Source organism: Anser anser, assembly GCF_964211835.1.
Source record: "Anser anser genome assembly, chromosome: 1".
Lineage (NCBI taxonomy): Eukaryota > Metazoa > Chordata > Aves > Anseriformes > Anatidae > Anser > Anser anser.
The window spans coordinates 118803538-118826705 of NC_139720.1; the positions used below are offsets into that span (position 1 = coordinate 118803538).

The 23168-nt window shown below is 41.3% G+C and overlaps 1 long non-coding RNA gene across 1 annotated transcript; it reads left to right on the forward strand.

Moving 5' to 3' along the window:
- Positions 1–17235: 17235 nt before the first annotated feature.
- On the forward strand, positions 17236–18611 carry LOC310892702. The gene is made up of 3 exons (XR_014578314.1): positions 17236–17366; positions 17898–17979; positions 18577–18611. It is a non-coding gene; the product is annotated as an uncharacterized lncRNA (long non-coding RNA).
- The last annotated feature ends 4557 nt before the right edge of the window (positions 18612–23168 follow it).

The window sequence follows — 23168 nt, forward strand, 5'->3', positions numbered from 1 at the left end:
ATTGTTGTCTCTCGTCATTTTCCTCATCTTGCTACACAACAGAGGTTCAAAAGTTTGAGCCAGTCAGACGTGTTGCACTCGTGCAGGCCGACTTCTGCAAACATCGACGAGGCAAGTCATTACACCACAGAGCTGAGCCATGGGCTTTGCTTTAGCAGAAAGTTTGGGTACCACTGGTGTAGCAGCACATCCTCAAATTCCCAAGGAAAAGATAGAAATTAGTGGTTAATGTAGGGAGAGAAAGGGCTGGCACCATACGAGAAGTTTCTGAAAGGCATGATATCTGCACCATCTTTCGTCTTCATACAAAACATTTTTGTTTTTCTCCTGTGATAGTGGATTGATAGTCCAGGGCAGAATTCGTACACAAAATAACAGCAACTCTTTTTGTGGTTAAAGCCCGGATAGAATAGTTCTCCAACAGCTTATTGGGTGAGTCTTTCTTTGCCTTACGTGTGAGAAATGGGAGGAATAGAGATAATTTGCTAGCCTGTATCCCAGACTGATGCCTAAAGGTATCGTTTACTTTAAACATAGATACCCGCATTGAAAAGAATCCTTTCCAGCTGAACCTATTCTCCTGCTTGCAATTGGCACTTGTTCTTTTGTCCTTTCTCAGCCTTCTCCCACAGCCTTCTAATGGGAATGACTACACAGCTCTAGTTCTCCGCTCAGCCCTGGGATCTCTGTCTGAAATTTATCATTCATTTGGAATGGAAATATGTGTGCTATACAAATATGCACAAGTATGAAGTTTTTCGGGGCTTCACACTGCAAAGTGATGCAAAGCATATCCTGACGTTTTTCTAAGCAGAGGGAGAAATTGCATCATCTTTTCAAAACAGATGCTTCATTGCTACTTAACCTGTCTACAGTCCACTGTTCTTCAGTCCTATCCATGGGAAGTCATTTTTTAGTGAAAAGGGGCTTGGTCTAGAAAAGGGCAGCTAAAGTCTATGTGTTTTTCCTGTTTTTGTTGTTGTTTTTGTTTTTGCTTTATTTCAATTTATGATGAATTCAATGATGAAGCAACTGAATATAATAAAAAAAATGTTCATTTTCTGAAATCAAGCAAACTTCATCCAAGCTCAAAATCCTGACAGTCAGTTCTAACATTTGCAAGTACACACTTGCAAAGAAGAAAAATATTTTGACATCTAGGCTGTCAGATAATCTGTCAGTAACAGTTATATCTTTCAGGGAGAGAAATGATAACTTCCAGAGTAATTTATTGGGAAAATAATACACTTACTGCAGTGAAATACCCTACTGTATGCTAGAAAAGTTACTTAGTGTTTTTGCAGGGGACGTAGTTGGCTTCAGAACGTGGGTCGTCCTCTTCTGAGAAAAACTCAGAAAAAGAAATGCCAGAAATCATCAAAGAAGAAGGATTTGTACCTGCAAACAACAGCATGTTCAAATACACTTCAGAAGCATAAGGAACTTTGCACTGAAGGATGCAATGCAAAGAGAAAAGGAAAGGAGTGCTCAGAACCAGGCTCCGTACAGAAGAGCCTCCTGGGACATAAAGGGTCGTACACCAAATGCTTTTTGTTCTGTTTTGTGTTTTTGGAATAATTGCTCAAAGCTAGAGAGGCTCTGAGTGCTGTTTTGCTATGCCTGGAAAAACTGCAGTGTTTTTGGGCAGAGGTGTTTCCTGGCACGGTGCAATGACTGCTCTGTAGAGCTTTCACAGCTGTTGGTTTTACATCTCCCAGTTTTGCTTCGCTGACATTTTTTCATTTTTCTTTGCATTAAAAAGTAGTCTGTTCCTGTAAAGAAGTGCCTGAGCATTATGTGTAATGACAGTAGTAACAATTTCCAAAGTGCTCAGAGGACTAATGCCCAGGCGGTGTCAGCTTGCGTATTGCTGTTAGATGGTATCAGTCTGAGGCTACATGGTGTGCCTACTTTTAATCTGACATAATCTGTGTCCCACAGTGATTTATATGTAAAAATTAAGTAATAATTATGGCTTCCTGTAAATAATTTTTTTGTACGCTTCTTATCATGTCATTAACAATTAGCAAATTTGTTACTGTAATTGTTGCTACTGCTGGCAATGATGATGATAAAAGCTTTGATTTTGCAAGAATAAGCAAGACCGGGCCACACAGGAAGGCTTGCAACTTTAAAGATTATTCAGCACTTGAAGAGAGGTGCTTGTAACGTCGGCAGGCTCAGCTTTCAGGCTCGTCTTAGCTCTGCCCCTGTCTGATGAGTCAACCAAGTCTCACTGGAACTCAACTTTCCCTTGATGGTTAATGCCAGTAGCAATGCCCCATTAATCTTCTTCTACCAAAATCTTTTTTTTTTCAGTGCTCTTCCTGATGCGTGAGATGTTTTCCCTTTTCAGATAAGCCGAGCCATTAGATTCAGTTGATGAAATTTACTCTGAGCTTCATGAGTCCTGAGTCACTTGTTAGAAATTACAAAACAAAATGTGTAAGGCGTGAGCTTGGAGTGTTACACCTTACCACACCTACATCGACCTGTTATTCTTTTGTCATTTTTAGTGGAAAGGCACCCTAACAAATTATTGTGGAACTTCCTTGTCTTATTGTTTTCGTTTATCTTCAGTGAGACAAAAAAAAAAAAAAGAAAAAAAAAAAGAAAAACGTACCATATTCATCCTCTTTATATGTTCTTCTCTATTTCTTCTTTTTCTAAGGCAAAACAGAATGGGGGGAAATCGAAGACTGATGGTCAAAGGAAGAAAGGAAAGGGTAGGAGAAAATAGAAGAAAAGGAGGAAAAAAAAGTTCTGATATTTTTTCATGGAAACTTTTAACTTGGAAAAATATTTAAAGGGTTTACAGTTACTCCATATGGAATAAAAATGGCTTTGTATCTTTTAAAAAGCAAATCTACCATTTCTAATATAAATCGGCATAGCTATACCAGGGTCAATTGAGGACAAGTTATGGTCTCTAGACCATTCTTAAAATGTTTTAAAATGCTTCATCTGAGTTGACAAGATGTGCATATGGTATCTGAGTTACCAGACTGAAGAGCCGTAGCCTTTAGCCTTCCTCTCTCTATCTCCTCATTAGGGTTTTTCACTCACAATCTTACAGCATCAGACTTACGTTATCAATCCTTTTTTTTTTGGTCACTATAGCATCCAGCATATTAAAATGTTCAGTACGAATTATAATCCTAAGTAATTTGAGCCCATTTCAACTAAAAAAAAAATGACACTTTTTCACAAAATCATAACCAATTTTAAAAATGAGTAGTTTCAGCTTTTTGAAATGTATTGTGGATGTACTCACGATTTATTTGCAGTCAGTTATTTTTGTATGTACTGAAGAAAACCTGACAAGTTGCAGTCTCGCATTTCATAAATCAGATTTTTGTGTCTGACGAAGCACATGCCAGAAATTAGTATCTAAACAACATGACAGTTGGCTTATCCATGTGGCAACTTGTAAACAAAAATATTTGGGGACTGTACATTTGTGACATGATGAAATGTAATGCGATGTACAGAAACCAGTTATTTAGAAGTATTCTCTATCCATACAATGAAAACAAAATGATAAAACAAGGTTTCATTGCTATATCTCAGCTCAGCCAGTTGTAGAGTCTGCACACACATGGAACTTCCCAAATTCAGATGTTGCTGTTGCTTTTTTCCAAATAGATATATTGAGAGGTTAAGTATTTTATCAGTGACCTGTCTTTGCATCGAAGTGATACGTCGAAGCTTACGTGTTATTTTGTACATTTGTCTTTCAACTGTTTGCAATATTTTTCCCATATTAATTGTGTTTGGATCAGAGACGGATTGTGGTTGTATTGAAATCAGTGAAACATTTTCCATTAACTTCAGTGGATCAGGGATCAGCTGCCAGAGGACAGGGGAACTGCTGCCTGCTGAAGCTGATCTAAAACTCTGCTGTTGCCAAAAGAGGAAGTCATGTTCTTGCTTCCACCGGTGCACTCATAGCATCTTTCATGCTGGCCTAGCAATCGTGGCCATGTAGAAAGGAAGATCAGCTTGCTGATCCACCTGAAGAGATCTGCAGAAAAGAAAAAAGAAAAAAAAAGGATTCATCTTGTGATAACTGCTAGGGCAAACAGTGTCAGTTATTGTTCACTTAGCATAGATTCCAAGCTGTGAGTCAACAACCACAAGATATTTAAATTCAATATAATAAGAACCGAGAACACAAAATGCAGTACTGCTAAGGTGTTTTATTTCATGAAAACCAAACAAACGAGCTGAGTCTTGCGGAGAAGGTGTAAAGGCACATCATTACAGTTTTCCGATATAAATGCAACTGGAAGATGCTAAAAATCATGTTCAAAATATAAAAGGCTGAGCAGGACGTAGGAAGAAAACTAGAAACGAGTTAGATATAGTTTATATCCAGATGAATGGCTATTTAAGTAAGCATTGCAGTGCGCAGGCTTTCAAGTAGAGTTGAAGATCATCAACAGGCCAAGAATTCATCATAAAATACAGCACACAAAAATAATTTAAAACCCTCAAGCATTTTTATTATTACTTTGTCAAAGATTGAGATTCTTTTTTGATCCATTTTTTATTGTTGTCAGGCCTGCTAATTTATTAAATGCTTATAGTATATAAAATTATTTCTTGTTCTTTTGCTACTATATCTAGTAAAATAGTCTCAGATCTCTGTTCAAGTGTCTTGTAATTTTTTACACCTTGTCTATTTTTGTGAAATCAATAAATACCGAATCAGAAAAAAAAAAAGAAAAAAAAATAATGAACTGTGTAAGAGGTGAGTAGCTTCCTGGTGTGGCGAATGGGGGGAAAAAAAAGCTGGTTTTATTTCCCTGATGTTCCTGTGAGTCAAAGTAGTCATGCAAATATCTCAACTTTACATCCTGAATTTGCTTTCTTCAGTTCCAATCCGTCTTGTTACTTTCAGCAAAACATAAACTAATAATGGTTCCAAATGCGTACAGCTTATTTAATTAAAAAAGTTCTTTCTGCTATCTCAACTAAGTGATAAAACACAGATGCTGTAGGGTGAAGGCCAGACTCCAGATTCTGACGCTCCTGGAAATTCTTTATTTCAAGAATTTTAATAACTTCTTTATTGTTCTCTTCCTATTGCACCGACACGCTCTTTGGTGTTTCTCCTTACAATAGATGTCCAGAACACCCAATTACTTTTCTGTCTAAGTTCTTTTTGTAGTTGAGATTGGTTTTGCTGCTGTTTTTAAGTCAGATTGTCTTCCTAGTTTCTTCCTGCGGACTTTGTTTAAGTCATGCATATTAAGTTTAATTGATAAATAGTTTTGCGTGCAATTTTGAATTCCCAGCTATGCATCCTTTCATTGCTAATTTTACACTTATTTCAAAAGGAGAAAAAATGCTTGAATAAACTCAGTAAACCTGTAAGCCTACCCTCAGTAAATCTCAGTACTGAACAGAGAATCACGGGATTAGTCAATGAAGCAAACATGGCAAACAAAACATAACCGGGTGGAACATTTGGCAACGCGTGGGTCGGTTCTGCATTGATCAGCTCTGGTTGCCAGCAGTGACGGCGCTGCCTGAAGCACAAGGTGATGGTGGATGCCTCAGGCTGGGAGGAGCACTGGGGGATGCGGAGCATGGTTCTGTCCTACCTGTTGTCTTGGGAAGTCGTGTAGAAAAGAAGGAAGGAAGCTGATTATTATTAGTGAGCATGAATTCTAACATGCAAACACCAGAGAGGAATGCGATAAAGCAAACGCAGGATTGAAAACAACAAATGACAGTAGTGTTGGTCAGGTGCGACCTTGTGCTGCTAAGGCAATGTGATGAAGAACAAAGCTGTCCCAGCGGAGAGACAAAACGCTGAATGAAACCTAGGAGCAGTGTCAAGCAAGTGTACACAGCGAAAGACCAATGCAGTTTTGAAAAGCAGAGATGCTGCCTAAGAGACCAGTATGCATTATCTCCTTTTCACAAGACTTTTGCAATTGAAATCCTAATTTTAGTTCCATCTCAATAGCAGAAGAAATATTAAGAGGATTTATGAACGAGCAGAAAATTCACATGGAGATTAAAAGTTATAATTTAAAGAACAAGATGTAAAAAAAAAAAAAAAAAAAAATCTTTGATTAACAGTGTCTTGAGTAGAGTTTTAAAGCTTCCTAAGGTTGGGATCCCAAGGCTTGACTTTATATGTTTACAGCTTCAGAGATAATAATTGTCACAAAAAAAATTGAGGTTAAATATTAGCAAACATTTGGTTTCTCATACCCATCCAGCAGTATAAATCACTGCTTTGAACATTTAAAACTAGATAGGGAAAGACAGGGAAAAATTGGTGATTAATTCTGTATTGGTTGGATGTGGTAGGATAACTAATAAAATAGGTTTTCAGCATGTAAATTCTTCCACATCCAGGAAGTTGAAACTGCACATACATGCATGCAAGGGACTCCAAAATTTGACCCTATCATAGGTAAAATCCTCTGACAAAGGATTTGACAAAGCAATCCCAAAGTATTCTATGCTACATGAAAATGAAGATTATGAATGAGTCATGCATTTATTTTGGAATAAATCGGAAAGAGTAAATTTTCCGAGATACTTAAATTAAATTGCCATAAATCATTTTGAGTTACTGTGTCTGTCTTGTTTTTCAGTTCTGCCATCTATTTGAGTTCAGTTTCAAGTTTGCACATATGGAAAGGCTGCCCAGAAAATTTTGAATCTCTGGAAATCCAAATCTATAGGAAAGAGTTCTCTGGAGACTGAGCTTACCCCTCTACCTACAGGAAGAAGTGGTAGCCCATTTAATTAGGCATTGTCCCAATCAAAACTACATTCTGTTTATTAATTTGGGGTCTTTAGGATATTGATATACCTTTGTTTAAAGTTACATGTCGAGGATTCACTAGAAGGAAAGCAAATGTCAAGGGTCAAGATAACGTTGTACATAGTTTTGATGATGTGGAAGCAGGTAGCTCAGTCTGAGTTTACCCTGTTGTAAGAAGGGACCAAGAAGCACACAAACCTTGTCATAAATTAATATGTCTGCTGGGAGTGAACAGGGTGACTGGAGCAGAATTTCGGCTTTATAGTGTGTTTTCTATAAAAAGCTCCCTTTTGATGTCCCAGTTTCATTCTGCTCATTTTTTCATATCAAAGCTGAAACTTCCTTTCCCTGCAATTCCTCCATTTCACATCAGTTGGCAGCACAGTGAATTAACTCTTCCAAATCAGGAGTCGATAATGTATTGCTTCAGGAGGTGCCTAGTCCCTGTGATGAATTGTCCTAAAAAATCACAGACCTTTCCAGATCACATTTTCATCAGCAGCAAGTTGAAGCTGGGTTTAGCAAACATCTGCTTTGTACAAAAGTCAGGATTAGTCGTCTTATTTTTACATCAAGCATAAAGTAGTTACTTTACATGGGGAGTTACGATAAAGCCAAATATCTCTGGATTATTGATCCGTTTGTCTGAGGGGAGGTTGTGAGTGAAAAATGTTTTGCCTTGATGCTTTTAATTCAGTTGCCATTAGTGGAGAGGTTACTCCAGGATCACTGTGAAAGAAATTGATATAATGTCCACAGTGCTGGGGTTAAAAAAAAAAAAAAAAAAAGTTTCTTCCCCAAATAAAAATATATGGAAGTTAACATCGAAAAAATACAGTGTTTTGTAACTTAGAAACCATCATGTTTTACAGTACCAAGATCAATCAAAAGCTGCTATAAAGCATGGCTTAAGACCTTGTGGAACTGTACTTTAGACATAAACAGCCTAACTATAGTGTAATCAGGAATTATTACCCCATCTTCTAAAAGATTTTACACTTATTTATACTTTTCTTTGGCTGCCATCATAAAAAGCAGACTAGCTCAATTTTACATGTGGTATAAATACACTTTTTTGATTTCACAATATTTGCTTATGGTGGTTTAATTTGTCACAGTGGATGAGATCTTCCCTCATTCATGCTTCCAAAATCCTACTTAGTTGATATAACAGCAATGTAATTACAAAACTTAGCACAAGGTATGACGCATTAGCAATAAAACATATGATGCATTTGCAATAAAACATAGACCATAATTTTCCTTTATTTATACTCAAGTAATTGAGAGTGCTTTGTAGTAATTTCCAATGTACTTTTTCCTGTTTTTAGGAAAACAACTACATATCTTTTATAATAATGAATACAAAACTGCAAAAATCTTCCAGCTCAGTGCAGTTGGCTATAGCTTTTTGCCTTTCTCCTGATTTATTTTGTGCCAGTACACGTAAAGGACCAGTCATCTTTCCATGTGCACCTTTATGGTGGCCCAGCAGAAGCCCTTGAGCGATCTTGCCTCCTGGATTGCATCATGTTCCCTGTCATATTCCCTTTCTTGTTCTTCTGCTCTACTTTGCTGCCCATTTTTTATTTTTTATTTTTATTTTTTCTTACCTGAAGAGCAGAAGCAATTTGTCTTTCTAATTTGACTATGTTCTTAAAGAACGGAAGTTTCTGGGCAAATTTGGAAGCAACTGGGTGAGCAGAACTGAACCCGAAAGGGGTAGAGGTGCACTTCTACAGGCTGTGAGATGCGGAAGGGAGAGCAACCCACCTGATAATCATACCAGCCCCTCAACAAGTGGCACAGGAAAGGGTGAGTAAGAGGGGTCTGAGCAGATGTGGTAATCAGTGTTTAAGGAAAGAACCTCACAGAAATATGCACGTGTGTGTTTGGGGCGCCTTACCCTAAGTGCTTGGGTTATCTGCTACAGTCAAAGGAAGAACAGAGGACTTCGGGCCATGGAAGGACCTTCTGAGATGGGGTGTTCACACCCTCCCATTTCCACACAGCAGACCTGTGTTGACATGACCACGATGGACAATCTGCAGTCTGTTCAAACTGTGATTAAATCTGTCAGCTGTTTTGAGCAGACCCTTGCTTGGGAACCATTTGTGTGTTTTACCTACATCTACATAATCCCCCACGTGAAATAATAACCCTTTGCTTCTCTGTGAAGTTCACCGGTGTGCTTTCATTCCTTATTTCAATATTGTTTTTGCCTGAGCATTTTTCACCAGTCAAGTGCTAGGTGCAGACCTCAGCACTGCACAGGAATCTCAGTATGAGTTAAGAATTTAAAGAGATTTTTAAAATACTATTTAACTTCCTGGTAAGTCAGCATAATAAATTAACATACAGAAGTGAAAAAGCATGATACTGTACGTTAAGACAATGTTTGTGCATGGCTGCCCTTCAGCGAATGCAGTTAGTGGTGTGTGTTTGTAAAGCACCAAAGGACTATTTTTTATGGACTATGTTGGAAAGAAATAAAAATTCTTATCTCTTTTTTTTATACTATGAAAGACTCCATTTATTTTGTAAACAGAAAGCAGCTGTTTGCAGCACTAGACATTAAACTAGGAATTCTTAAAAGATTTATGTTAACTGAGAGCGTTTAATAAGTTCACAATGAGAGCACTAATGAATGAGTTGATTTTAATACGTATCATATTTCACTGTAGAAACATCATTATGTTTTGTCTACCCACAGTTTAATTTTATCCTTATTTGACATTCCCGGTCGGCAAGGCCAAAATAAACTGGACTATCCAGTACTACAGATACAGATTAAAAAAAAAAAAAAAAGAGATAAACCTGAGTGATCTGAAGAAGAGTGGAGAAGACAGAGACATCTGAACCCACAGCCCAGCTGGCAAGGACAAAACCCTGTATCGCCCATCCCATCACAAAAGTGTGGAAGAAGGACCCCTGCTCACCGGGAACGAGCATGGTGGCTGAGAAAGAGAGACCTGGGAGCAAAAATCAAGGAGGGAGAATGGGGCTCAGCTGCTCATCCCATCTTATGGCCCCTTGTGTTTGCCAGCCAGGAGCATGTCCGCATCCTCCTGCTCTGCTTCGTTCACTGTCCCAGCCCACCTCTGTGCTGGGGACAAGCTCATGGGTGGACCAAGCTGGATTCTTAGGTCGTAGCACCCTAACTTTGCATTCACTGGATAATTAAAAGCAGGCAAACATGCACGCACCCATTAAAGTACAGCAGTCTACTTAAAAATGTAATTGAGCTGTGATTAATTCCTCACATTTCATTATGAGCTAATAAAAATCCATTACAGGGCAGTGACTGGATCCTGCTGATAGCAGGCCCTGTCTCCTGCTCTGCACAATCCGCAGCCACACGCGACTTTGCAAAGGATGGACCAGCGCTAAGATGGTGATGTGATGGTCCCTCCTGCCTCCCCTGCGCATATTGGTGTGACACTGCAAGCTGTAGGAACGTTTTGTGTCAGAATATTAGCAGATCTTGTGAACCTTGTGTGCATACTTCCGGATACATAATGGTATTTCTGCTGTTCTTGAGCTAAAGAGAAACTTGCTTTTCTCTCCTTTCCTTAGAAGCAGATCCTACAGGGACAGATGGATATTATCTTATTGCTGGTGACACGGAGGCAAAATCTCAGATACAGATTACCCCAGAGTTATCCTTCCTGACAAGCAGCTTGTGAAGCCATCGCTTAGTCTCTCGATAGCTTCCCTAGCAAAGAATCCCTAGCAAAATCTCTGCAACACGGACCATGGGCATGTATTTTCTTCAGGGTTTTTCAATCTGCTTGGTGCAAGATAAGTAACTGCATAGACTAAGCACAGTTAGAGGGCTCTATCTGTTCCTTGTTCGGTTAGCTCGGTTAAATACAGAGGCACCTGCCAACTATTTCACCAGAGCCACAACCCATCTGCGTGCAGCCCTAGCTAAGAAGTTCTTCTGAAATACCCTGCCTATGCCAAATGTACTGACTCCCTGATGGCGTCTTGCACCATTTGCTTCTCCCCCCAAATTCTTGCAACAGTAGCATCCTGTTTTGCTCCTCAGACATCTGGGGAGGCAGGGAAAGGCACAAAAAGGAAAAATATTAAAATGTATTTTTAGTTCCTCTTATTGCATTGCAGTACGATCGCTTTCTGGTTTCAGAGGAAATGCAACTTGAAACTTAATGTGGTTTTGGAATAAGGAAAATGTTAGATAAAAATTAACATTTTAAATCAGGGAAATGATCTGTGAATTAAAATACTTTCTTCTTGTGGCTTTGCAGAATCACCTTCCTGTTGCCTTTAGGGTACTCAGAACAATTTTCAGGCCAAACCAACTTTTGAATTCTTGTTCTTTCCAAAGAAAACTAGTGGGTAGGTTTCTGTCTAGGAGCCAGAACAGAGATTTTTCCCTAGGGTTTAGCTGCGATTCAGCTGTGGGGAGGCCACCATCTTGTCCATCATGCTGGTTTCCATCAATAATGGCACACGGTGTCACATAGCAGACACGGGGAGAGCTTTATACCAGAAGTGTCACAATGCCTCCTTTCCCACTGATCATGCTAGAAACATAGTCTGCACCAAATACATCATTTTTTTACAGGAGTGATCCTGTGCTTCAGACTAACAACACTCGGCCACGTCTCCAGTTGGCTGCTCTTATGAGTTCAACCCAAAAGGAAAACATTGGGAATATTCAACACGAGAATATCTTGTAACAAGCTTAGCATCGCTTTATTTTGTATTTTATTTTTTTTAAGTTGCTAGCATTTTTACTATGACACAGCCAGCTGAGGAAGAGCTTTCTGTCCTTTGGTCTGATTAACAAAGATGGACAACAACATTAAAGTCACTTTCAGTATTTTGGGCAGCAAAAGTTGGCCATGTAAGTGTGTTATACTAAGCTGAGCAAGGAAGGGGCAGAAATAGGGAGCTTGCACAGAAAGAGGCAAGAAACAAATAAAAATCTGGTCTCTTTTTGGTCCACAGCAAAACTCCCTGGTCCTCCCCAAAATTCCCAAACCTAATTTGGGTTGGTTTTGAGTTGTGAGCCTGGCAAAGTATGTGGCAGAGCTCAGGTTGTGAAGGCGTAGTTCTGCTGCAGGCCCGCAGCAGAGGCAGCGTGGGCCTGGCCCTGCTGGGGGTCTGCTCACACCACAGCCTGAGGGGCCTTGCCAGGCACTTCCCGGGGACTGCAAATGCAATGCACACAAATGCATTTGGCTCTTCTTGATACATCTTCTTTTGTGCTCCAATCCCTTCAGTGAGCTGCTGACGGTGTGGCAATGCAAACCGCAGCATTTGTGGGGGACCAAGATGGCGGGGACCAAGCTGCTGCTCCCGAGGGCAGGCACCACGCAGGCTGGCCCCTGCCAAAAGCACGGTGGTGGGAAGTGGTGTCCTGGGCTCCCTGCCTCCTCTCCCCGGTGGCACAAGGAATCCAGCCTTTGGAAACTACCAAACACTGGCACAGGCTGCCCCGAGAGCTGTGGGGGCTCCTCCTTGGGGATCTCCAAAAGCCGCCTGGGCACGGCCCTGGGCAGCCTGCGCTGGGTGGCCCTGCTTGGGCAGGGCTTGGAGCAGGTGGCCTCCAGGGGTCCCTGCCAACCTCAGCTATTCTGTGATTCTGCAAATCTGTTCCTCGTTAGATGTCTGCAGTGTCCTGTGGTGCTGGTGTCAGAACACACCAATGCGGCCTAATAGGAAGTCTACTGCACTTCACGGTTACAAACCTGGATGAAAACCAATGCAAAACCAGGAATACAACTTCCTTTTTCCTCAGTCAGCATCCATAACAGACCTATTGTTTCGCATGGACTTCCAAACCCCATGCTAATATCATGAGATATCCCAAAAGTCAATAATCAGCAAAAGACATTTCCGAAGGCCAGGAAGCATAGAGCAGGAAATCCTACAAAGGAATCCTTCAGAAAAAATTGCCCATTATTATTTTGTTCACCTAAGATATCTGGCTAGCCCTGCCCAGTACAGATTTGAGCTTTTCATTCTTTAAATTATTTATCCTCCCAAATTCTTTGTGAGATGTGTTGCAGATGGGGCATAGAGACCTTCACCTACGAAGATGTAGGAGGCCTAAGACAAAACAAGACCTGAACCCAAATACCAGGCTGGGTCTTTCATCATCTTACCAACTTCCTTTATCATCTTGCTGAAGCATGTAGAAATCACCAATAATCTAATAATATAGATTTGGTATTACATACGTATGAACACAGACAGACACACAAAATAGAAATTGATATGAATTTATTTTAGGTAATATTTATAACCTAATGCCATTTATTTTATACACTGTTTATGTAAAATATAAATTATATATATATACACATGCTTTCAAACTGCATTTGTATGTCACTTGTACAACATGTTGCCATACAAGTGTATGACACTTGTACAACATGTTGCCTCTCACTGAAGAATTAATATTTTCTACTTTTTTCCCCCCTGTTCATTTCTCAATGCAATGCACAAGAAAGCAGCTTCATTAGTAACTTATTTTGGCTGACATGTACTTACGAATGTGTAGCATTTATCTGCAATATTGATCTCACAAAATGTTGCCATGATATTGCACTCCTTTGTTTGAAGTTCTCCTCTGAGCGGTTCTTTGCAAAGGCTGTGTAGGAGGCTTTGCAACTGGGAGTTTGGGATTGTTTTTCTGAAAATTATTCTGAAAAGTCTGTCCTTTTCAAGGTCTTGGCCAGGTGCACAGCTATTTTCCTCTTTTCATTTTCTTTAACTCTGTAGCACAGAATAATAGTCCCTACCTAATATTTTATATACAAAATACATTGCAGAATCTCTACCACATGCTACTCTTCTTTTGCCAGCCTATATTCAGTCCCTTAGGGACCAGCCATTTTAGGGACTGATACTACCAACACTACACTCACAGTACTTTCCTTACATCACATCCAGATCCCAGATGTCACTGGGTCTCTCGTATTCATGGCATAAATTGATGTCATCCCTGACTAAATCTGCAGCGGTTGTCTCTTGCTCACCTGCAATGCCAGACGACCTCACAAGGTCAGTGTTTCCATGAACATTGACCAGCCAGCACCAGCACAGCTGCCAGTCTACCCAGGCAGAAAGCTCCCCCAAGGTTTGACTGCTGAGGGGAGGACAAGGAAAGCCTCCAGCACACTCCAGGGCATGGGTTCTGACACTAGGCCCATCACAACACAAAAGATGTGCTACAAGTTGACTTATAACCAATCCTTTTCACCCAATATCGTCACCTAGATGTGTCACTGGGCTGGCAGCTTGGTCCTAGCCCCTAACACACAGGAGCCAGAGGGCCCACCTGTGAAAATCCCGGTCTGCTTCAAAAGTTGCTGGTTCCTCTCCTGATGGATGCCACAAATATCAGCAATTTGGCCACGCTGGCTGTGGTACTTCTGCCAGGCTATTCCCAAAGGAAGCTCACCAATGTCCTTGCAAGATCAGTCCTAAGCTATGCCATGGCACAATGCCTTTCACATGAATAGAGAGGCAGCCTTGAGGTTTTTGCATACATTGAAAAAATGCATACATGAAAAAGCAGATACTTTACCTAGTCTCAGGGCACTTGGAATGTAAATCCATAGAGAACCTGAATAAACATAATTTCTCAGTGCGTTAAGGAGTTCAGACTGTGGAAAGAAGACATTTCTGAGAAACAGATTTTAGTCTTTGAAATAATTAGACTGAGCTGAACAGATTTTTGGCATTATTTGTAAGCCAGTCATTGTTCAGCCTTTGTACTTAGAAGAGCAATTATGACTCCTTTGGAAACATCCTTAGCTGAACTCTTAAAATAATAAAAACACTCCTCCATAAGACCACATTAACATATGGTTTTTGTAATGACAGCACAAACAAATCACCCACTCATCAAACACATTTAGGAAGAAGACAGGAACAAACAGAACAAACAAATTTTCTAAAGATTACTTACTGGTCCTGATCAATCAGGAAGAAAACAAAATAAAATAAAATAAAATAAACTCAGTTCAGGAACTGCCTATGGGATAAAGAATACACATAAAACATGCAACATAGCAATTACCAAACACATGAATACCACTGAACGTTGTAAAGCAAAGTTTGTAAATATTAAGCTCCGAAGCTGTATTTCAAAAATATTGAGCTGCTGATGCCCGGCATAACGATCCGCTCTCTGGTTTACTTTTTAACTTCGGTGATGCATCATGAGTAAGCAAGAAAAAGACAAAGTGTGCCTGCAGTGGTAATCGCTGTCGGAATATTCCCCACTGGGATCACCACCCCTGGTAACTTGCAGGCGAGTCCCAGAGGAACAAGAGCCTCCATCCACCACATACGCTGCTCCATCCTCACGAGCAGCAGCAGGCAGCCAGGGTGGCTCCCCACCAAAGAGAAGGCGACCACGTGCTGAAAACAGGAGACCGAACTATGGAAAAGGTATTCCAACAGCAAGGGTGGGCCTAATGACGTGGCCGGTGGGCAACATGCAGCTCCCTCTGGCATGATGCATGGTGACCGCACAGGTGCTACCCGGGTTGGGACGCACAGACCCCTGACACCTTCCTCTGGCTCCGGGCAGCTCGGCGTGGCCCTACGGTGCAGACCCGCCATCTAGGAGCAATCCCAGGAGTGGAGTGCCTCTGGAGCCTGGCTCCGGCCACACAACTGCTCACACTCAGCAGGAGCCCAGTCCTGGGGCAGTCCTGAAGCAGAAATAGGGCTGCTGAAGTAAGCAGGCACGAAGCTGCTTTGAACGGCACGGCACTCCTGTTCTCACCTCACGTAATGCATAGAAATGTGCATGCACATACAGAACAACTGCGTTTTTCCATAGCTTCCATTTTCTCACATTTCTGAGCACCTGGCAGGTACCAGGTGCCTGGAAGCATTCCCCTTCTCCTCTGGATCACAAAGCCTGTCCCTCTGCATACCACATCTTTTTGTGCATGAGCTGGAGACCCTGCCCAAAGCCACCTGCCCATAACCCCTGCCAGGTGGCAAGCAGACCAGCCCTGCTGCATGACCAAGTCCTCGCAGAACATGGACATCTTCCTGGGGTTGCGCACTGGCAAACAACGGCAGTGGCCAGCACAGCCTCCATGCAGCTCCCCATGACAGCTTCTGCCAGACCTCGGCGCGGAAGAAAACGGGAGCAAACCAGCTCCACGTTCAAAACAGGGTGTGCACACTGACAGGCCCCTGGAGAGAGCCCTCACTGTGAAACAATTCAAAAAAAAAGCATGAGCAGATTCCTCTAAGGAGTGTTTCTGCCTGCGTGTAGGTCCATTGTTTGTGCTTGCTGTCTTCCAAGTGCATCTATGCTTTGTCAATAGAAAAGTAGACAAGAAAACTATGCACTAATTTTGATTCCAGTTGGGAAAGGGACCGAGCAAATCTCCCACGCTTGTCATCCTCCCCTGAGTACCTCCAGACAAGACTGAGGAAGAGCATTAAAGAGAGCTCTTGTCACCACGTCCTCCCTCTTGCTGCGGTCTGCGGGACCGGGCAGATGGTAACAGCACCGGGAAATACGTGCAATAAAACTTGGGTAGATAGAGCCAGAGTGTCTTGAGCTAATGACATGAAGAGGAACGAGGTTTCCTCCTCTAATGACTAGCCATGCCATTTTCGGGTTTAAGCAAAATCAGCATTGCTGCCGCTACAAATATTTAACTCAGAATTATGTCCCAGACCGCTTCAGCCAGCAGCACTGCCCTTGTCCTGCCATTTGCTGAAGGCTCTGCACGGCAGCGCTTGGTCTCACTTAGGGGGGCATAGCGCTCACCCTGTGTTCTGCAAAAGTCACTGCCGAGTCCTTGAAGGCACCGTAAGTGCTTAGGATGATCAGCGCTGATGAGTCACGGCGGGGGGAATATTTCCACCCAAACAATGGAAATCAGGAGGAAAAGATTAACATTATCTGTCTTTGAACAGTTTTATCAGAGGCAATAGCTGCTTTCAATTTTTGTCCAGCTGTGTTACCACTTTATCAGAAATAAAGATCTGAGTATTCAGAAACTGGAAAAATTAACAGTGCTCCCAGAAACAATGCTGCGATATAGTCTACTCCATTATTATTGAGCTTCGAAAGGTAACTAAGTGGCAGCCTGATCCTGTGGGGATTTTCTCAAGAATTAATCTTTGTTATAAAGAAATTAGTTAAATTTTACTTGACGTTGCCGTTGTGAAGTTAAGGAAAGTCCTGGTGACAAAGTGCCATTGCTCTGCATGAGTGCCACAAGGAATGCATCTCTCATTTGTCAGCCTGTTTCCCCAGTTGCCAGGGGCCTCAATCTTTGCAAGAAAATTACCTTTGAAAAACAAATCCCTAATCGCAGGGCTGCTAAAGCAAGTTAGTCCTTTGACCTGAGAAATGGTGTTTTGATGTCTGCGTATAGGAAGTAGACACAGCCACTGGGAGCAGGGCAGTTGGCAGCGGTCCTGTGCTCCGGGACTCCCACGTTTGGCTGTGCTGGCTGCATGCATTTTTCGGTTATCGGGAGGAGATCCAGTTCGTGTTATTTCATCCGAAAACAGGAGCCACAGAAGAAGCTTCAGGAGGACTCTCCAGAAGCTCGAGGTGAGCAGAGAGCAGCCAGGTGTTTCAGTATCACCGAGGGCTCGCAGGGCAGTATCTGATCAGCAGCTTTCCTTGCCCGCAGAGATGACTCACATGAATTATCTTTGTATATTGTCTAGCGTTTACTCATTACAGTTCTGCATTGTTTTTCATTTCTTGCAAGAGAATGAAAAACATTATTACCACATTTCCCTTCAGTTTAGGATTTTTAACTTTTCCTTGGTGCAGGGTTGCATGGACAGAAAAGCCTGAAATTGTTCAGGCTCTTTGCCACTCAGATGGCATTTCTGGAGGGTCCTCAACTTTTTCATTGTGCATTGTTTCTAAATCTGCCCTGCCCTGTTATTATCCTATTAGTGTTAGCTGTGTAAAAAGCCATTCAAAAGAGTTTTATTTTTCTCTGAATTGTTTATGTGCACTTAAGCTACAGAAACTTAATAGGAACATCTGTTAACGGCGTAAGTGGTGTGTGTGATTGATTCATCATCAGAGATGCTCTAACGAAGTAACTCCTTACATTTTCTTCACCAGGAAGAAAATGCCGGGAAGGTCCTCTGTCAGCCCACGTTCTTGCTCTCCCCACTGCTTTGTCTGAGTTACTTGAGCAGCGCTGGTAGGTAACTCCTCAATACCTGCCAGACATAGCAAGGGGATCAGACATCTGTCCCTGAAGGACAACTTCAAATTAAAATGTATCACTGAACTCATGATTAGCGCCGAGAGCTATTTAAATAATTTCTCTAAAAAAAATACAGCACCACAGTCAGCACCCTTTTCTCCTATTTTAAATTATGGATATACAGCCAACCAAAGGATACCTTCAGGAAGTTAAAAACCTTTTCTTTTTTACTTATAAGAAAGCTACAGATTAAGAACACAAACTTTGCAAAGAGACCTTAAAAATAATAAAAGACATTTTATATTTATTTTGAGAAAAGTTTTTTTTTAATAAGCAACAATTTTATTTTATTTTATTTTAAATCGGGAACATGATAAGAACTGCATCTCATTGAGACCTATATAACATTAAAGACAACCTTCCAGTGCCTTTTAAGGCTTTCTGGAGGTGGCTCTGTTCCCCTGCACACCCTTTATTCGCCTCGGCAGTCACAGGAAGCCTCAGATTTAGCTCGACTCTCCAATCTTTATGAAGCATTTTGACTGTGCAAGATAAACCCTCATGAGTCACAGTAATCATCTACTTCTGCAGCCTGCTCCCACTGCTTCAGTATTAGCTGCCCTCCGGAGATATCCTAAAGCAGTAACGAGTTCGGCTTCACCAGATGCGCACACCACTGCAGAAGCTAGCTCCCCTCTGGCCACATGCATGTCATATCGATGGCCCAAACACCTGGATGGGATTTTTACAGTAGCATGAAGTCACGGTCAAAGCTTTGTGTTTGTGAACAAGTCTGATAGCAGATCAGAGATGAGATCAAAAGCTTAATGGCTAATCAGCTTGCCTTATTAACAATGTAAATAAAACGAAAGTGGAAAGATCAATCTTCTCCCTTAACTGTCTATTTTTATTCCCTTACTTTTCTGGGCTAGGGTCATGGGAACGTATCCTGCTGCAGCCCTACCTGCCACCTACCACTGGTTTTGTTTAATAATTAAATTGCAGGTGCTGTGGACTCAGCGCATGTTGCTTTGGAGATGCCTTTGGTTCTTACTTGTTTAAAAGCCTCTCACCACACGCTCTTTTGAAGGTTTCTGGTTTTGTACATGTTAATTTGATCTTTCAGCAAGGGACAATTTAAACTACTGCTACCTAATTTATACAACTGACAACCCTTTCTGCACCCTGCCCTCTTCTCCTTCTACATGGACTGTGGTGGGAATTTCTAACTGATATTTCATTAGTATCAGTATTAGTATCAATATTAGTATCAATAATCAAATTAAAAGGAAAGAAACCGCTATAGAATTAGAGGATTACAAAATGGAAAAGCAGAATTTGTATGATGATACCAATACAGAAAAAAATCCCATAAGTAACATTTTACGAAGTTAAGAAAAGCGACAGGAAAAAGTGAAAAGGAGACAACTGACACAAAAAAGCACCATCAAGAGTCTCTGATGGAGACAGCACAAGACATAAGGACATGTATTTCTTAGCATAATACCTGCAGGGAAGAGAATTGTTATTTTAACCTCTCCCTAAGTGCATCACAGTTTGGATTACAGCACTGCTCTGCCAAGCAAGCACGAGCTGGGCTAACTCCTGACGGAAACTTTCACTCCTGCTCCAAAACCCAGCTGGCAGCTGTTGCAGAGGAGCCACCATCACCTCCTTCATCACCTGCCCCCAGCAGCCCCTGGCCAGGCCCTTGCAGCACCCAAGCCCCTTCCCACACCCGACAAAGCATTTCTCTGCCATGTGCTGGCGATCCAGCTTTGAACAGCAGCATGTCCAGTCACGTTTCTGGCAAGGAATCATCCCCTCCTTCCAAGTTGTTTACTGTCAGGAAATCCAAAAGTTGTTTACCAGGTTATATCTACAGAGAATTGAAGTTTCATTCACATCTACAGCCTAGCGAAGGTAGCTTCTGGCCTGCAGCACGTGTGGCCTTTATTTTTTGTAATTAACCACACAAGGTGGTTAAAAATTCAAGTGTATGTGTCCCAACTCGGAAGCCTGGCCAGCAACACAAAGGAGCTGTTAGGATTGGCATCACAGGGGTGTTTGAAGGCTGGGGGGCTCTCCTCTGCTTTTGCTCTTTGGGTTGGTTGTTGTGTTTTGTTTCAATTGTTTGGAAGCCAAGCATCCCATGCATGTTCTCTTGCAAGCTGTGACAGTGAACTTGCCTGTTACAGGCACATGGTCAAATGGTGGATACACAGGCTGAACTTCTAGCCAAGAACTATAAAGCAAAGAGAGCAACTTTTCTGTACAGTCCTGATGCTCCAGGATGCTCCCGATACTCTTTAGAAAGTGTTTGTTTCTAAAGAGCCCTTAAGGTTGAACTGAAAATGTGGCCATACATTTGTGTAAATTGTTTACCTTTCCTTGATTTTTTTTTCCCTGTGGATAGCTTGAAGAAGGCACCTATGTGCATTTAATTTGACTGGACTGGGGGGCTTTATATAGCTGCAGAGCTTGAATAATATGTGATCTCCTCAGTAAGGTCTAACACGATTATGCACACATCATGGTGGGGCTGGTCAAAAGCCCTCCAAAATACACAGAATTTCTGGAGCCACTAGGTTTGCTGCTGTCTTTGCACAGGTTGTGAAGTTCACAGGAGGAAAGAGTAATCTTGAGGGCGTTTTCTGTTCTGGCATCAAGCCGATCCCACAGGCAGTGCCAAAGACCCTGTGCAGCCATACAGCAGGCTCAGCAGCTGCCCTGCAGCAGCTGAGGACCTGGCTGAACAGACCACTCTGGACATGGTTGCCAGAGGCCCACCTCTCAAGCCTTCCCAGGTCCCTCTGGATGGCATCCCTTCCCTCCAGCGTGTCCACCGCACCACACAGCTTGGAGTCATCAGCAAACTTGCTGAGGGTGCACTTGGCTGTATCTCCACATCACAGCTGTCGATGTCTTGTGTATGGATGTGGATGCATCCTGACCCAGGAAGAGAGGTCCCAGAGACCCCCAACCTGCCAAGAGGTCTTTCTCTAGCTGCTTCCCCAAATCCTTCCTTTCGGATTGTCATGCAACAAGAGCAGGGCAAAGGGAGGCAGGGCTGCCTGGTGTGCTTTTGTGGTACATGAGTGGGATCCAAAACAAATATGAGGAAGGTCTTGCCAAAAATGCTGCAAAGGCTTGTGAAATAGACAACCTGAATGCACTTGACATAACGTGTGGGTATCACAAGAGTACAGCACCATAGGGTACAGCTGAGAGAAGAGTGTAGCTGTGTGTAGCTGTGGTCATTATTACCAATGAGCAGGGCAAGCCCCAAAGTCAAAGGGACCTTATGACAGTGGCATTGGGTCTGGTGTTGTACCTGCAAACTGCGTGTGAAATGCAGACACAGTCTAACAGATAAATAACAAGACAACACTTAAACTTCAGACCAAACTCAGCATGCAGAAGTTTGTCAAGGCACATCAAAGTGCTCAATACAAATTCAATCTAACAAGCAAATCACTGTTTTCTAGACTAGTTTCAGTCTCCAAGTTGATGCAAACAGAAGTTGCACTTAGAATGTAATGCAGTTACTAATATTAATCTCAAAAAAAGTATTGATCAAGTAAATCTGTCCATTCTGATGGGAAATTAATATAATTTTATGTACAAAGATGAGGAATGTCATCTGCATGTTCATTTAAAAAGAGTGAAACTAAATATTAAAATACTGCACAGACTTAGGATTGTCTCTGTTAGGCACTGGTTAAGAAATGTCAAAGCATTGACTGAGAAACAAAACAAGGTTTAAAGCTGGCTGTGATGAGCATACTGAAAATCTTTTCTCTCATTTATCTCTTCTACAGCCTCATCTACACAATGAACAAGGGAAGTGAAAGGTTGCAGGAGCTCCACAGGGATGCACGGAGGCAGATGAGTAAATACTCGTAAAGATTTATCTTCTGGGATCTCCCTGAGAGAGAGAAATGGAGCCACGGAAAGCCAGTCATACAAACTGCTGTAGGTTTTCCAACTGCATCAACAGTTCTGAAGCTGAAAATAGCCAACGGGTCTAACTGTGTTAGTCGAAGCACCTTCTCTGTTCTCATTACCAGATCATCTGCTACAAGAACCAGCATCGTGCACGCATATACTCAGGTATAAACACAAATTGACAAGAATCAGGAAGACCTGAAATATCTAGATAAAGGAAGCCTTTTACAGAGATACAGTGGAAGAATTAGCTGGATTGTCTTTTGTCCACTCTTGGCTTTCTGAGAGGGTCTGGGAAGGCATCCTTTTTAGTCTTGTTAATATGCTAACTATAAGGACTGTGCAACACATTCCAAATTCTTTTCTTTCAACAACCTGCTAGTGTTAGAATAAAATAAAATCAAATCATTCATTTAGGAACAAAAGTCAGTAAGCTTTTCATTATTGATTGGGAATTCAATCGAATAACAACGACAAAAAATGTGTATGCTTAAACATGAAAGATCCAAAGATGTTATTTTTTTGTCAAAACAAATTGTTGAAGATATCTGTGTTCTGTATGAAGATAGATTTATTGAAAATCTTAAGTGGCATAGTTCCCCCATCTACCAAATGATGTTCTGTGGGGTTTTGTTTTGAGTACTGAGCAGTTGCATCAAAAACTTTTTCATTTGGGGAACTGTGACAGTTCTTTTTTAACTTCTGTTTACTGGTTCTCACAAATTCAAGAAAAAATATATACTACATAATTCTATCTTGGCATGCTACTATGTGACCATCATGATGGCAAATGTTTGTAATAAAATCAGTTAATAAGCAAGCCACTATTTTAGCCACCCTAATTTCAATCCCAGAGCTAGTTTAATAAGTATCTTCATGAAGAACATATGTTTTTCTATTTTTTGCATGTCTGTTAAGGCTGGTATAATCAAGAGGTTAATTAGAATCTAAAATGCATAGTTCATATGTAGAGATTTGTCTCACTCTATAAAAAAACACTTTATGACATCAAAGAGCGTTTTTTATTATAATTGCCCATTTTGAAGAAAATGTCTTGTGTATTGGCAGCATGAGAGTCCAAATGAGAGACTATAAACATTTTAAAATAATAAGTTTCCAATTTTCTTTTATTATTTATAATACTTGAACTCTCTTGCTTTCTTGATGTTCACATTGCCACAAAGTTCCTGAAGCTATACTTATTGTGCCATCTACTATGTTGTGAGTATAAATAT